This window comes from Astatotilapia calliptera, chromosome 23 (assembly GCF_964374335.1).
Source record: "Astatotilapia calliptera chromosome 23, fAstCal68.1, whole genome shotgun sequence".
Classification (NCBI taxonomy): Eukaryota; Metazoa; Chordata; class Actinopteri; order Cichliformes; family Cichlidae; genus Astatotilapia; species Astatotilapia calliptera.
The window spans coordinates 18,150,653-18,165,845 of NC_137443.1; the positions used below are offsets into that span (position 1 = coordinate 18,150,653).

The window sequence follows — 15,193 nt, forward strand, 5'->3', positions numbered from 1 at the left end:
GAGTGAGCCCTCATCTGGGACTCTCCTCAGCTCTTTCTGGGACAGTGGCGCAGCTGCCCCTCTGTTGGTCTTCCTTGGTCTCTTGTGTTCTGGGGGCCTCTGGATGTCTGGAGTTTTGATCTCCTCCATACCTGCTTCATGCCCTGGAGGACGGGGCAGTGGCCCCCCCACACCCTCTAGCAGATCATTACATGAAGGAACCTTTTAAAAAAACAAGCGTGTCCATGCTCACAGGTGTACACACTATGGAATGCCAGGACTGCCATAATGAATTAATTAAATACACCATTAAATAATTAATTAAATGTGTCAATAATTAATTAAAATTGGAATTAATTAAATAAATAAATAGTTATGACACATGTAATTAATTAATTATTGACACATTTAATTAATTATTTATGTATTTCACATTTTAATTAATTATTGACACATTTAATTACTTATTGACAAATTTAATTAATTATTTAATGATATATTTATTTATTTCATTTTGGCAGTCTTGGCGCCTGGCTCTCATCATGAAATAATTTTATCTGTCAGCCTCACCCATCAAACTCAGGGGGCGGGGTTAACGCTGATCGAGTCAAAACCATTGCTTTGGCCTGGTGGCCATTGTTTCTAGCACACAACAACCGGCATGTGGAAGCTAACAAAACTGAACTTTGAAAAACCCTCTTTGTGTGTCACAAAATACCGTTTTAATATTTTTTTAGCCGAGAATGTAGTGGTTTAATCTTCATGTGTCTGGTCGGTTTGTCAAGATACAGCCTCTTTGCAAAAGTGCTTCGATGATTTCGGAGATGTCTGCCCAGTCTCACGGCAAAGCGTGGGATAGACCCGCTCGCCTCGCAAGCAATCCCACCGACAAAGCGCAGGCCCCGGTACACAGCTGTAGTAACCCCCGCTGACTTCTTTTACTGAGGTTATATTTATCGGTGTTTTATTTCCTGAAGTTCTTATGTGTCCTACGTGTTTCAGTCGCCAATTCTGAATTATAACTAACATTAAAAAATGTTTACGGAGGAGAGAGAGCAAATAAATCTGTTTAACATCTGATCTTTGGGTTTTTGTTCAGTAATCAGCGTGACCTGTGTATAAACGCATAAAAGAGATAACGTTGGTGTTTCTGTCATGTAGTAACTGCTGGTTTTAACTGTACAAAGGTTGTTCGACACTATGAAACACATACAGACTTCATGATGTTCGGCTAATATTTTTATTGTGAATATTAATCATGAGGGTAAACGGCCCTGTACACCACGGAGCGAGGTCAGCATATCCACGATATCCTCAGCTCCATGAGTTAACACAAAGTTTCCCAGCTGACTATCTAACTGCCAACTATTCCAGAGACATGAAAATATACAGCATAAAGAAAAGTGTAAGAGACTCAGCAGCAGATTAGAATAACAGTTATAGATTTAATAAATCACCAAATGAATCCAAGAAACGAGCAAACCTGTTCCGACAATTTGAGTTTGTATTCCCTCAGCTACAGACTCGCTGCTGTTTAAATGTTTGAAAAGGAAGATTAGATATAAAAAACGTCAAACATAGACTCAGTCTGCCTTCACATTTGATATGAGGCCAGCACGTATAGTGGCTGTGTCCTGTTTTAATATCATACATGTAAAATTGTTGTCTGACCTCCGTCGATCCAGCCGCTCAGAGTCCGTGGTTACCATGGTTACTGCATAAGCGGCTATAATGTTAACAGCTGGCACTGAGAAAACCTACCGGCAGCATGGGTGTTTATGTTTTTCATTGCAAAAGAACTGTCTGAAAGGTTAAACGAAGTTAACTTGGATAAATTATAGCTAAGGAGTATCACAGATATCGCCTACGTGAGCTGTGCGACTGTTCACCACACTGAAATCAGCAGGCTATTACTGAAATACACGTGCTATATCATAAACTATGATATAAATAGGGAGGTCCTATTAACATGTTTAGTTTTAAAGGACACCTTCCTGCCTTTAGTCTCATTCATGAGCAGTATTAGTTTTCTTCTAACATCCAGAAGTCTGCACGATGTGTTTCATAGTTTGTAACAAGCCTTTGACAGGTAAACATAACATGACCGAAAAAGCCAAAAAAAAAAAAAAGAGAGAGAGAGAGAGAGAGAGAGTGTTGACATAGGAAGAGAAAATGCTCTCAATTATGGAGACAGGCAAATGGTTCATTTATGTTTGATGTGTGTTTATTCCTCCCTAAATATCGTCGGTGAAGTTCGCCATGCACGTAAGATTTTCCTGCGCATTTTTATACCTCTGCCAACAGAGAGAGAGAAAAAAATCACATTCTAACAGACAGCTGGTGCTTAGAATACAGTTGAATAACTATTAAAAAACAGATGATATTTAGATGATAGTTCAGTCTAACACATGTGCCAGTGAACCATTAAACGTCTGTGAAACTATGCAGTTATGAAACGTAACTTTAACCTCAGCCTACGGTGGCCCCTAGAGACAAAGCACGTACAAACTCCAAAACACATGCAAAATCCAAAACACATGCAAACTCCAAAGCACATGCAAAATACAAAACACACGCAAAATACAAAGCACATGCAAAATACAAAACACATGCAAAATACAAAGCACACGCAAAATACAAAGCACATGCAAAATACAAAACACACGCAAAATCAAAAACACATGCAAAATACAAAGCACATGCAAAATACAAAACACATGCAAAATACAAAACACATGCAAAATACAAAGCACAACGGAAGTGCTCCAGGACGCTAGGGGCAGTGTTGAGTTTTTGTTACCTAGTGGCTACATAAGCCATGACGTTTCTAATGACCGGGTTTGGTGTGTAGCAGTAAAAGGTAAATGAACCTTCTTTTTTTTTTTTTAATTATTTGAATATATATTAGTGTTTGTCTATAAATCAACAACTAATACACATATGCTCTCAATTGTGTAATTTAAGTTATGTAGGTAGTTGTGTTTTGGAAGTTCTGTTTTACGCTAGCAACGTAGCTGTTGTGTTGGAAATGCGTTTGTGTATATACACTTTAGCTTAGGTCTGCCCTTTGCCGTTTTAATACTCTATTTTAAAAGAAAAATGCTGTTTCTTTCAGGATAAGAATGTTTTGTCCATATTGTGGCCATAACGTGGGAGAAGTTGTCAAGTTCTGCGGTTCATGTGGCAAACATATTGAGTTTTTGGCGTTTGTCGACAACAGTAAGTATTTCACAAATTACATATTAAAAAAAAGGTTGTCTCAACCAGTTCACAAAGCTGCCATTTGGCTGTTTACAGTTTATTTACATTTGAATGCAGTCCTTATGTACTATATTATTTTTATGTTATATAAATTGCATACACGTTATTTTGCAATCATTTAAACCATTAAGGTATATCTGTGAAGATTCTTAGTCGTCCAGGTTAGGGTTATAGTTGTAGACTTTATTTGTCTTGAATTTACTGAGGCCCAAAGAAGCAACATATTAATTTAGTTTAATAATGAAACAATACATTGGTTTTAAAATGTCATTGTTATTTAAAACTGCACATTTCTTGTCTGATGATCTATTTTACCATTTCCCATCTTTTTTTTTTTTTCTGTTTATAAGGATCAATTCAAGAAAACATTTCCATCGAAGACCTCATTCAGAAATATTTCAGAGACGGTTACTCCTATAATGAAACTTTGGACATTTTGGCCTCAAAACATAAACAGAAGATCAGTCTGACCACACTTAAATGTAGATTAAGACGTTTATCACTGTCCCGCAAAAAAGATTACTCAAGTCAGGCCTTGATTCGTGCTGCAATAATAGAAGAGCTGAAGGGACCTGGTCAACATTATGGATACCGTTCAATGTGGCAGACACTGCGTCAGAAACGCCATCTTTCTGTGAAAAGGCATGATGTCATGGTGATAATGGCAGAGCTCGACCCATCTGGAGTCCAAAAGCGCTCAAGGAAAAAGTTTGTACGAAGAGTTTACGATTCACCTGGACCAAACCACACTTGGCATGTTGATGGATATGACAAATTAAAGCCATATGGTTTGACTATCAGTGGTTGTATTGATGGCTATTCGCGGAAGGTATTATGGTTGGTTTGCGGAGCAACTAACAGCAACCCAGAAGTCATAGCTCAACACTACGTTCAGTGTGCTTCAGAGTTTGGAGTCATACCAGTGCGACTTCGCACAGACTGCGGCACTGAAAATGGGACGATGGCAGCAATGCATTGTGCCTTACGGTCATCTCATCAGGATTTTTTTGCAGGAGCTGCCAGTCATATGTATGGATCTTCAATAACAAATCAAAGAATTGAAAGCTGGTGGTCGTACTTCAGAAAACAGCGGTAGGTTTTAAAAATTTTCAAGAAACAACTATATTAAGCAGATAAAAGTGTGGCTGTAATATATAGTCTGTGATGCAGAAGCCTTGATGTGTATTACACCACCTTTCCTTTATAGCTTCAATGTGTAGCCATTATGTTACATACAAGTATAAGATAGAAAATATAAACTGTAATAGTCAATAAAGAAAGAGAGATGAATAGAAATCCGAAATGCACGCACTTTACGTCAACTCAAGAAACAATTTCATAAATGTAAGAAATAGTGAGGCTTTGAAGGCTGGTGATTTGTGAACTGATGGTATGTTTTTGTCTTTTTTAGAACACAGTTCTGGATGGACCTTTTGAGTGACATGAAGGAAATGCACCTCTTTAATGGTAGTCATGAACACATGTGCTTGGTGCGCTTCATTTTCATGGCTGTGCTTCAGAGGGATCTGGATGAATGCAAAAGAAAGTGGAACACGCACCTGATCCGTCCAGTTAGCCAGTCACGCTGTCCATCTGGTAAACCGGATGTGATGTATTACCTGCCTCATAGGTTTGTATCACTTGTCAATTAAAAATGTGAAAAATCAAAATTCTTTAATTTAAGTAGAAATCAGAAAAATGACTTTTTTTTTTTTAGCACCTTTTAATCTATAAACGGTAAATGTCCTGTATTTGTATAGCGCTTTTCTAGTCCCTAAGGACCCCAAAGCGCTTTACACAACCAGTCATCCACCCATTCACACACTGGTGGTGGCAAGCTACATTGTAGCCACAGCCACCCTGGGGCGCACTGATCTATGCACTTGATCATATAGTCTTCTTTTACTGTATGGTCATAAAAAACAGACACCACAGTGTTTGTACCACCAAAAATTTGGACTAAATAGGTCTACTTTTTTTCTACAAGGATGTTGTTGCGTTTTCTTAGTATTTTAATAGTAAAGATTTTCCTTGTACAAACTTTTAGGTTTGGTGGACGCGACTGTGGCCTTGCAGTTGGACATCAAGAGCTGAGCCAGTTCAGGATGAGTTCAACTCCCGATTTCTGTGGAGACCCTCACCTACAGGAATATTTTGAAGGACTAAACAGTGGCTTCAGTTCATCACAGACATTGGAATCTTGTGTGGAGAACTACATCAGACTAAAAAGGCTTGCTGGGTTGTAATGCCAAGGTTCCCACACATCCCAGAACTGTGGATTCCACTTTGTGGTTATAGTAATGCACCACCTGCACTTTTGTTAAGGCTAAAAAAAATGTTTTTTGCTTCAAGTAGAACACAATTATAGTTCATCAGTTTATAGTCACTTAAAAAAATTGCCTTTGTGTTTTTCCAAATAAGAATATCAGTTGTGACAGTGCGATCAAATAAATGATTTCTCCTAACAGATGATATTGTGAAGACTCTCTTAACCTCCACCTTAAATGCAAGACACGTGTTGGTATTATTAGCTTTATTAATACAGGTTGATATAAAATAAAGGAGTAAAAAACACTCTCATTTAAGTAATAAGATTTATTGGTAACCTTAACAAGGCAAATTACACTTTGCACTGACATACAAATTGTGTAAAATGTACAATATCTATGAATACTACTATTCACCATTTAGAATAGATATAAAGGGAATTCTTTCTAAAGCTAAGGGTACTAAAAGTAATCATTTCAAATCACAGACATTTACTTTAGCATTGTAACTAAAACAAAGGCCTTGGCCCAACAGATATCTAGTCAATTTCTTTAAACAAACCTTTTTGTATAAGAACAAAAACACAGTTGACATGAAGACTATATTACAGTATGAGGATCAAACTGTAAGTCGATCAATACAGACCAAAACCAGGAGAGTTTAATATTCCAAAGTCCATATCATCCTGGAACTGCTTATATGACTGAGCCATTGGTATCACAATGGTGTTTGCACGTTTTCCCAATTGGGAAACGTGATGCATCACCAAACAGCAATCTTGGTCTTGGTTCCATTCCAGCTGGTGGAATGCTGTTTAGGCCCGTGGCAAACATCAGTATGTCTTGTAGGGAGACTGCTGTTTTGGTATCTAGAATTAAATAGAATGTAGCTAAAGATAAATCTTTATTTTCTAAAAATTTCAAATACAAAGCAGAATATCAGAAACTTGGATCCTCAAATGTTCCAAAGTATTATGTTTTTCCTTTTTTTCCAAGATTAATAGCACAAATACCTGTTCTATAGCAGAAATATCACCTGACAGTTTAAACTTAAAAAACATCATAAAAGTAATATTCATGAAAGAGCTGCTTTATTGGTTTGCACTGATCGTAGTAATTTGTTTGCAGTACAAGTTTTGTATTATACAAACCTTCAGCGTCTATCAGATAGTCTCGCCAGAATCCAAGCACCCTGGTTTCTTCCTGCCGTCTTGAACTGCCAGGTTCGCTCAGGACCACCGCAAACATGTCCTCTAAAAAGTCAGATGTCAGTGGCTCTGGTCTTGAGCACATGAAGGGTTGGGACAACAAAGGATGCTGCTGCAGGGCATGGATTACACCAAGTGTTGCGAGGCCATCCTTAAATCTATAAGGGGAAAATTGTCATCAGCACTACAATAAAAACATGAAAAACACTTTTTGAATGTTTTATTTTAATTATTCCAAAAGCACAATGATTTTTACATACTTTATTGATCCTAGGGGGAAATTAGATCTCAGCATTTAACCCATCACCCTTGGGGTGAGCAGTGAGTTAGTGCTGGCTGTCTTTCTCAAGGACACACCTGGTGTGTGTGCTCTCATCAAACGTGCTACCTTCTGAATCCCAGTCTGTTTTATCCATTGCTCCACCATGCCACCTTCAGAATTTATATTTTACCATCTGCATTTCTATTCATCAGCAAGGGAATGTTGCAAACTGGAGCTTAACTTACTTCAGCCACAATGTTGCAAATGCATTTTCAGCCAGTACAGTACGGTTTATTCTCAATAAAACCAATAATGTAAAAGATCAAACCACCTACAAACATCAAATTTGCACTGCATTTTTTAAAGTACCTGCCTAAACATGGTCACTAGCTGAACTTGTGTTTGCAGCTTTGTCCGTTTTATGCGGGGACTGATAAGTAACAAGAATTCTAATAGAATAAGTGTTTAAAAGTTTGAAATTTGATCTCTGTCCTTGCAGCTTCACATGATTTTTTCTATACTGAGTAAACCACATGCATGATAACTCAAAACCTTTTTGCAAACATTAGTATAACAAACACAAGTATAATTAACCATGGAAACAATAAATAAAAAGGGAAGATGCAAAACTGTAAAATTAAGCAAAAACATACAAATTATTAAAAAAAAAATTTGGTCAAAAGAATAGGCAGACCACTTCTGTAGCTGTGGTCTGTTATCAATTCAGTATAGTGTTGCTTACGGTTTAAAAACAATTTTGTTAAAAAACTATTATTAAAATAGTGTAGCTACATTGCCCCATTATTTTGTATCAGTCCAAATACTTACAAATATGTTACCTTTGGATTGAGAAGTGGTTGCGGTATATGATGTACCACCTAAGGTAGTCCTGATGTTGCCTTTACCATCTAAAGAGTCCGGAAATCCATAGCAGCCAGCTGTCTGCAATAAGCTGCAATGCATTTCAATGCACCCATGGAGTTCCTTCAGCGTTGCAGCATTGGATATCTAGTGTTTACATAAGAAAAAAAAGAAAATTGCAGTATCACAGGTTGTTGTGCATGACGTTCACATCAAAATTATTTTAAATATAATTACTAGTGCACTTCAATGTTTGGTCTATATTTTAAAGCATTTTATTCTGGTATTGTTTTCTACTCCTCTACTTAAAGTCAAACATTTATCTTTGTTCATAATTAACAAACATCAGTACACTTAGCATGCTGATTAAAATTACAACTACTTTGGAGCACAGTGTTACAGTCCAATGTGCAATTAACACATCAAGCTTTGTGATAACAAAAGAAATTGTAGTTTTAAAATAGAATATTTAAATCAACATACTTCCAACAGAAAAGCTTTTGTAGCTTCATCAGTTACATCTTCAATTGTGACCTCCACCACATCAGACTTTGTTGTCCCAATCAGATGCTGGTAGAGTGTCTTGGAGAGGAAGGCAGGCCCTGGATCACCATGTACCAATGATGTGGCAATCATTCTGCCAGCAAGGAAATATTCATCCTCTCTTGCAGCTGGTAATGGATGTATTTAGTTAGTTATGCTAAAATAATGCTTTAAATTATATGCCTTTTTATTTTAATAAGCAATTAATCATCCAAGCTTAACTTCAGAATGTATTAATTTAATTTTATAGTCAGATGGTATAACTTTCTCACCAGCGCTGTCAAATGTAAGAAATTTGCTGTCCTCAGGTCCATCAAAGATTCGTCGTGATCTAAGGCATTTCATTAATAATGTCAAAAATTCACATTTAGGACCACCATTATCCATTCCATCTTCACGCTGTCCTGCATCATCGCTGAACTTCACAAGTATATCATCAGTTGGGTTGTAAGACACACGTCTAAAGCCCCGAGCTGCTCCGTCCCAAACATTTGCTCTGTTTATATTAAATCTGCTGACAGATGTTTTTATTGTCTTAGACGCCAGCTCTTCAAGTACTTCTGCAGCAGTCAGGCCATTTGTACTAGAACATAAAAAAATTATTTAATATCACATAAAATGAGGATGTTAATACTCACTTTTAGCATATTTACATTCTCACATTTAAATGTATACTTACCTTTGTGTTTCACTCTCATCCTTTTCGATGAGAACTTCTTTGTCTGAGTCACTATCAATTACAATCGGTGCATAAACACTTGTGTATGTGCTGCAATAAAAAACATTTAGTGGGCAAAGTAGAACATTTCTTAAAATCTAAAGTTAACTAAGATTTTATTGGTCTAGTGTCTCAATACACAAATTTCTGTGTCCAAAACATACCTGTAGCAGGGACCTTGAGTCTAAATATCAAAAATATATGAACAGTTAATATATTTTATGTTTGTAGCCTGTATGATAATTATTAATGACATTTTTCAGAGTCTTACTTCAGAAGAAGTTTGCAAGTTTGACCCCCTGTAAAGAATTTAAATAATTTCAGAATTTACAATATAATACATAATAATGTATTTTGGCTCCTCACTATTCACGGTCGCCGCACTGTATCCTCCACAATACAAAACGTACCTATTTCTTGAAGGTGCTCTTTCCGGGGTGCTGTGATTATCTGGAAAATCCCATACCTGATAAGTAGTAAAATAAGCTTAACAGCACTTTTTAAAACTTTAAACTTTTCTTGATTATATTGGTGTATACAAACACAGACACACACACACACACACACACAAAACAATGGTAAAGAAAAAAGACTAACCACAGTGTCCGACAGTGGGCTTTCTACTGCTTTTACTTGAACTTCATTGTCCTCTTCAGATTCACACTCTGTGTTGCAATCTGCAAATATTCAATGATTCAAAACATACAGTCTAATTTAAATATATGTATGTATTGAAAGCTATATCTAACAATTAGCAAACATATAGAACACTTTGGCTATAAAGCACAAATTAAATATATTTAAAATCTGTGGCAAAATCATGTCACTCTCTGATCAACATTTTTTTGAAAAATCTTGAATTATTTTTAATATCTAAAATTTATGATTGTCACTGCATTATCAGAATCACTTACCAGTATTTAAGAAGTCATCATGGTTGCAAATGTAGAGAGTTATTCTTTGATAGGCCTTCCCTATGGCATCCTTGTATTTTTGGATGTTGAAAGGGGTGTTGGTTCCAGGAATTGTGTTAACTTCCCTTGCATCAGGGTATAGCAGTACATAGGGTCCATCGGCCATGTCCTGGTTAAAGTCCTTATGTTTTTTCACGCTGGCAGACAAGATTTGCTCAGTTGACCAGTGAGAATGAACATCAACTGGAAGTGACTTTCCTCGAACAGGTCTTATACCATCACTGGTCCTTCTCATGATGCCAATCTGTATCTAGGAATGAGATTAACAATAACATGTTTTTACATCTTTGCTCCTACATGGTGTTCCCTGTCTTCCATTTTATTTCTGATCTGTAGTTGTGCTCCAGCTGTGCTGTGACTCAAAAGACAACATTAGCGACTAAATATAGTTTTAACAGGGGGCATATATTATTGAAGGAATGTTGACCAAAGGCTGACAATTAAGAAATTCTGATCAGGTTAACAATTGTAAGCCCTGTATCAGTGGTGAACTACAATCCCCAAGAGCGGCAACTAGATCGTTTCTAGTTTCTTCAACGTTCCCCAAGCAACACTAATGTCCAAGGTTGTGATTAGCTGAACACACCATATGCAGGTAATAAACAGCAATCAGCCTCAAAGTAAATTAAACAGAGATAGTAGCTGTAGAGGACATAGTTGGCCACCCTTGCAATATATACAGTTCCTTTCATATGCATATGGAAATTTACAGCGATGCCTTGGCAGTGCTACAGGTAATTTGGATTTTGTATTAGCAACAAAAGTGGTCAACTTCCACGTTCAAGTTTATGACATACCTTAATTGGTTTCTGGTCCTTCTGTTCCTGGTGTTTCTTTGAAAAAAATGCCTTTCTTTCCCTTTCTTTCACATCCCTAAATTTTATAAATGACTCCACTAATGATTTCCCAGCTATAAACAGAAAAAAAAATTACAATTTTAGGGAAGGGACAGTTAAGAAGATTTATTTAATACAAATATGTTTTTTACCCTGTGTAGACTGTATAGTTGTGTCAGTCAGGATGCTGGAACTGGTAGATGGAAGAGCTGCTGCCTCTTCACCAAGGGCAGGATTTCTCGACACAGTGCTGGTGATGTCCTTTAAAAACTTGATGTTTTTACCACATAGACTACAAAAGGCAGGACTGTCTGCCAAGAGGTGTCCACAGAAGGGACAGTACATCTGTAAAAATGACCCCATCAAATGTTTTACAAAATTAAGATTCACTACAACCCACAGAAAATACAAGTATTTCACATCTTACATTAAGACTCCTGAACCAAAAACATTACACTTAGATTTTTATAACCTCACTTGCAAATACTTGTTTGACCATGAGAATGTTTTTCAATCAATTACTCAGAGCAAAATATTAAAATAAGATTACATATTTTATCTTAACTTTCATTCTATATATGTATATAAACGGCACAGCATGCTACTTTTTATGTTTAGCAAAGGACAGAAATCGCTAAAACATGACGTTTTCATACTTTTATCCATTTTTTTAAACCAGTTCTCCATGAGCAAAGCATAAACCAAGCGTTCATAGTAATAAAAAAACAACAACAATCAAACTAACAACAGTTTGCACATTACCTTTATTATGAGGCGTGGTTGGTCTATCCTTGCTGGTGTTTTCCGCTGGTATCCATCTCCGTGTGTTTGCAACAAACTGTCATGGTCCTGGGTCATTTTGACCCAGTGTTCTTAGTTTTTCTGTAGTTTTGTATTTTGTTTCTTATGTCCATTGGATTGTTTGGTTTGGTATTTGGATTCCCTCTGTGTCCATGTTTTTATTGTGGTGTTTGCTCTGGTACCGTGTTCCCACCCTATGTGTTCTGTGTTCTCCTCATCCCCTCGTATTCATCCTTCTTCTCTGCCTCTCCTTGAGGCAGCTATCGAATCATTGAAATTAGAAATGAAACAAGATAACGAAAGGCTGAGAGAAGGCATCAACACGCTACAGCAGGAACTGGGCGGAAAACTCGATAAGATAAAGGAGGACATAAAAACTCTGTCGGAGAGAGTGGGGGAAGCTGAGGACCGAGTGGGAAATATAGAAGACATGACACTGGAGTTAACTGAAGCGCTCCTCCAAAGTTTGAAAACAGAAATTTGTTCAGAACATGCTGGTGGATCTAGAGTCAAGATCCCGCAGAAATAACATACGCATGTTTGGAGTGGAGGAAGGCACCGAGGGGAGATCCGTCCAAGACTTTGTTTCGGAGTTGCTACAGCACAAAATACCTATACCAAATGGGCTGGAACTCAAGATTGAGCGGGCCCATCGTATCTACAGAAACCGCGCCCTGGAGAATTCCCACGCCCGATTCTTATCAATTTCCAGGAATTCACAACGAAAGAACTTATACTCCGAGAAGCTTGGAAAAAGAAGCAAATCCAGGTGAATAGCAAGACGATTTATTTTGATCATGATTATGCATCAGATATTGTCCAAAAGTGCAAACAATACAGAGAAGTTAAACGGATATTAAAGGACGCGGGTGTGCGCTTCCAAACTCCCTACACGAGCATGCAGATCCATTGGCGGGACGGAGTCAGAAACTACAGCAATGCACGAGATGCGGCTTTGGAGTTGCAGAGGCGGGGATATGATGTACAGATCCCGGCGGTATCTGAGTAGGAGGATGCGCTAATTAGAAGGTGTCGAGAGTGGAAACGGGTCCCAATTTCCCGTCGAGAGCAAATTACTTCCCCGGGGCAGAGAGCTAAAAAAAAAAGCTGGAGGAATTTCAGAGAAATGTTGATTAGTTCGGGGGACATCTCTCCCCTGCCACTGATCAGAATATCACAGGGTTGCCTCATCAATTCAAAGAACGGGAGGGGCAACACTGGATGGAGGTAAATACGTTGGACTATAAGATGGGAACAATATTTTCAGTTTTCAAACTTTTTATAGGGCCCTCCCTTTATGGAGGTTTTTACCCTAGACCTACCAACGGGGTCATGGTGGGAGATTATTTTTTCCTACTAATTGGGAGTCGCAAGTTTTTGATTATTTTTTGTTTTATGTTTAGTAATATTGTTTTTTTCTTCTTTTTTCAAATTTGAGGGGATGGTTACTGCACATTGTACAAGTCATGAGTGGTGTAGGTAAAATAAACATTATCTCAATCAATATCAACGGTCTGGGGAATCCAGTTAAAAGGAGTAGGTTGTTATCTAAATTGAAACGACACAAGGCGCAGATTATATTCATTCAAGAAACTCATATGTCAAAAGAAGAACATGAAAAATTTAAAAAGTTTGGCTATGTAAATTCCTTTTACAGCTCATGTAAGAATAGCAGACGAAGAGGAGTTATCACTTTAATTTCTAATATGGTAAATTTTGAAATGCTAGAGGAAGTCTGTGACAAGGATGGTAGATATGTTGCTGTTAAAGGGAGGATTAATAATAATGTGGTATCTCTGATAAATGTGTATGCCCCTCCAGAGGGCAACCCAAAATTCTATCAAAAACTATCTGAAAAAATTATTAGTTTTAGTGAAGGGACTTTGATATGTGGGGGTGACTGGAACTGTGTATTAAATCATACTAAAGATACTACAAGCTTAAAAAGACGCAAAAATAATAAATCCAAGGCTCTTAATTTACTTATAAAGGAAGTGGATCTTTGCGATGTATGGAGAGAATTACACCCTCTGGAGAAGGACTATACACATTTTTCAGTAGCCCATAAGGTACACTCAAGGATAGATTTCTTTTTGATAAATAGAAGCGATAAACATAGAGTCATAGAGTGTAATATCGGTATAGCTGATCTGTCAGATCACAACGCCATACACTTGACTATTCACTTATATAATCAGAATAAGAAATCATTGTGGAAATTAAATACTGGTATTCTTAACAATGAATCTGTGGTACAAGAGATTAAAAAAAATTACAAGTCTGTATTGCTGACAACAAAGATGAACAGATGGATCCAACAATAATTTGGGATACTGTTAAAGCAGTAATCCGAGAGTATCTGATATCAAGGACTACCCATATCAAAAAAATGAAAAAGCTCACACAATTCAAATTAGAACAACAATTAAGGGATTTAGAAAAAAAACAGCATACAGATTTGAGTGCCGACTTGGCTGAAAGCATTAAAGATGTAAGAAAACAACTAAGCGATCTGTCTATGGAGGAAATAGAAAAGAAACTGAGATTCACAAAACAAACATTTTATGAGTCTGGTTCCAAAGCAACCAAAGTACTGGCTAAACTGTTAAAATCAATACAAATAAGTAATGCAGTTAATAAGATTAGAGATCCAAACACCAAGGAACTATTATATGAACCAATACAGATAAAAAACATGCCTTTCAAAAATATTATAAAACATTGTATAATCAACCCGACCAGAAAAACAGACAAGAAATTGAAGAGTACTTGGATCAGTTAGACCTTCCTTCTATTGGGACAACTCAAAATGAATTTTAACTAAACCAATCACTAAGGAAGAACTGGATAAGGCAATAAGGAGATTGAAATCTAATAAAAGTCCAGGGAGTGATGGGTATCCCAATGAGTGGTATAAGACCTTTAAAGAGGTTTTAGCTCCTATTTTGATAGATTCCTTTAACTGGACATTAAAACACGCTAAAACTCCACCCTCTTGGAAAGAGGCCATTATATCAGTCTTACCAAAAGAAGGTAAAAACAAGGAAAACTGTGACTCTTATCGTCCAATCTCTATTTTAAATGTGGATTATAAATTATTTACATCCATAATCACAAGACGCTTAGAGCTGTTTCTCCCAGATCTGGTGGATGAAGACCAGACAGGGTTCATTAAGGGGCGACAGACACAAGATAATATACGACGCACATTGCATATAATTAATGAAGTTAATAAAGAGAAAATCCCAACAGCCTTAGCGAGCTTATAAGGCTGGCGATCCGTATGTCTCACACAGCATAATTCCTCCAGCTCTAGACGATGGAGAAAATATGGCTGGAAAAATGTGATTAGGTTCTTTATTACTCCTTATATCAAAAGCAAGCAGCTGAAAACACCCCAACAATGCTGGAGATTATGTGGAGACTGGGACGCCAATCATTCTCATGTGTTTTGGAAGTGTAAAAATATCAAACCTTACTGGG

General features: G+C 37.1%; 1 protein-coding gene across 1 annotated transcript in view; it reads left to right on the plus strand.

The window, feature by feature from the left end:
- LOC113006779 (uncharacterized) overlaps window positions 1-5,709 on the plus strand; it is a 39,289-nt gene extending 33,580 nt beyond the window's left edge. Inside the window, exons 10-13 of the mRNA XM_080297131.1 lie at window positions 3,095-3,198; window positions 3,591-4,332; window positions 4,652-4,870; window positions 5,288-5,709. The gene's annotated coding sequence lies outside the window, so the exon portion shown is untranslated. The remainder of the gene's footprint in view (window positions 1-3,094; window positions 3,199-3,590; window positions 4,333-4,651; window positions 4,871-5,287) is intronic.
- Window positions 5,710-15,193: the final 9,484 nt, after the last annotated feature.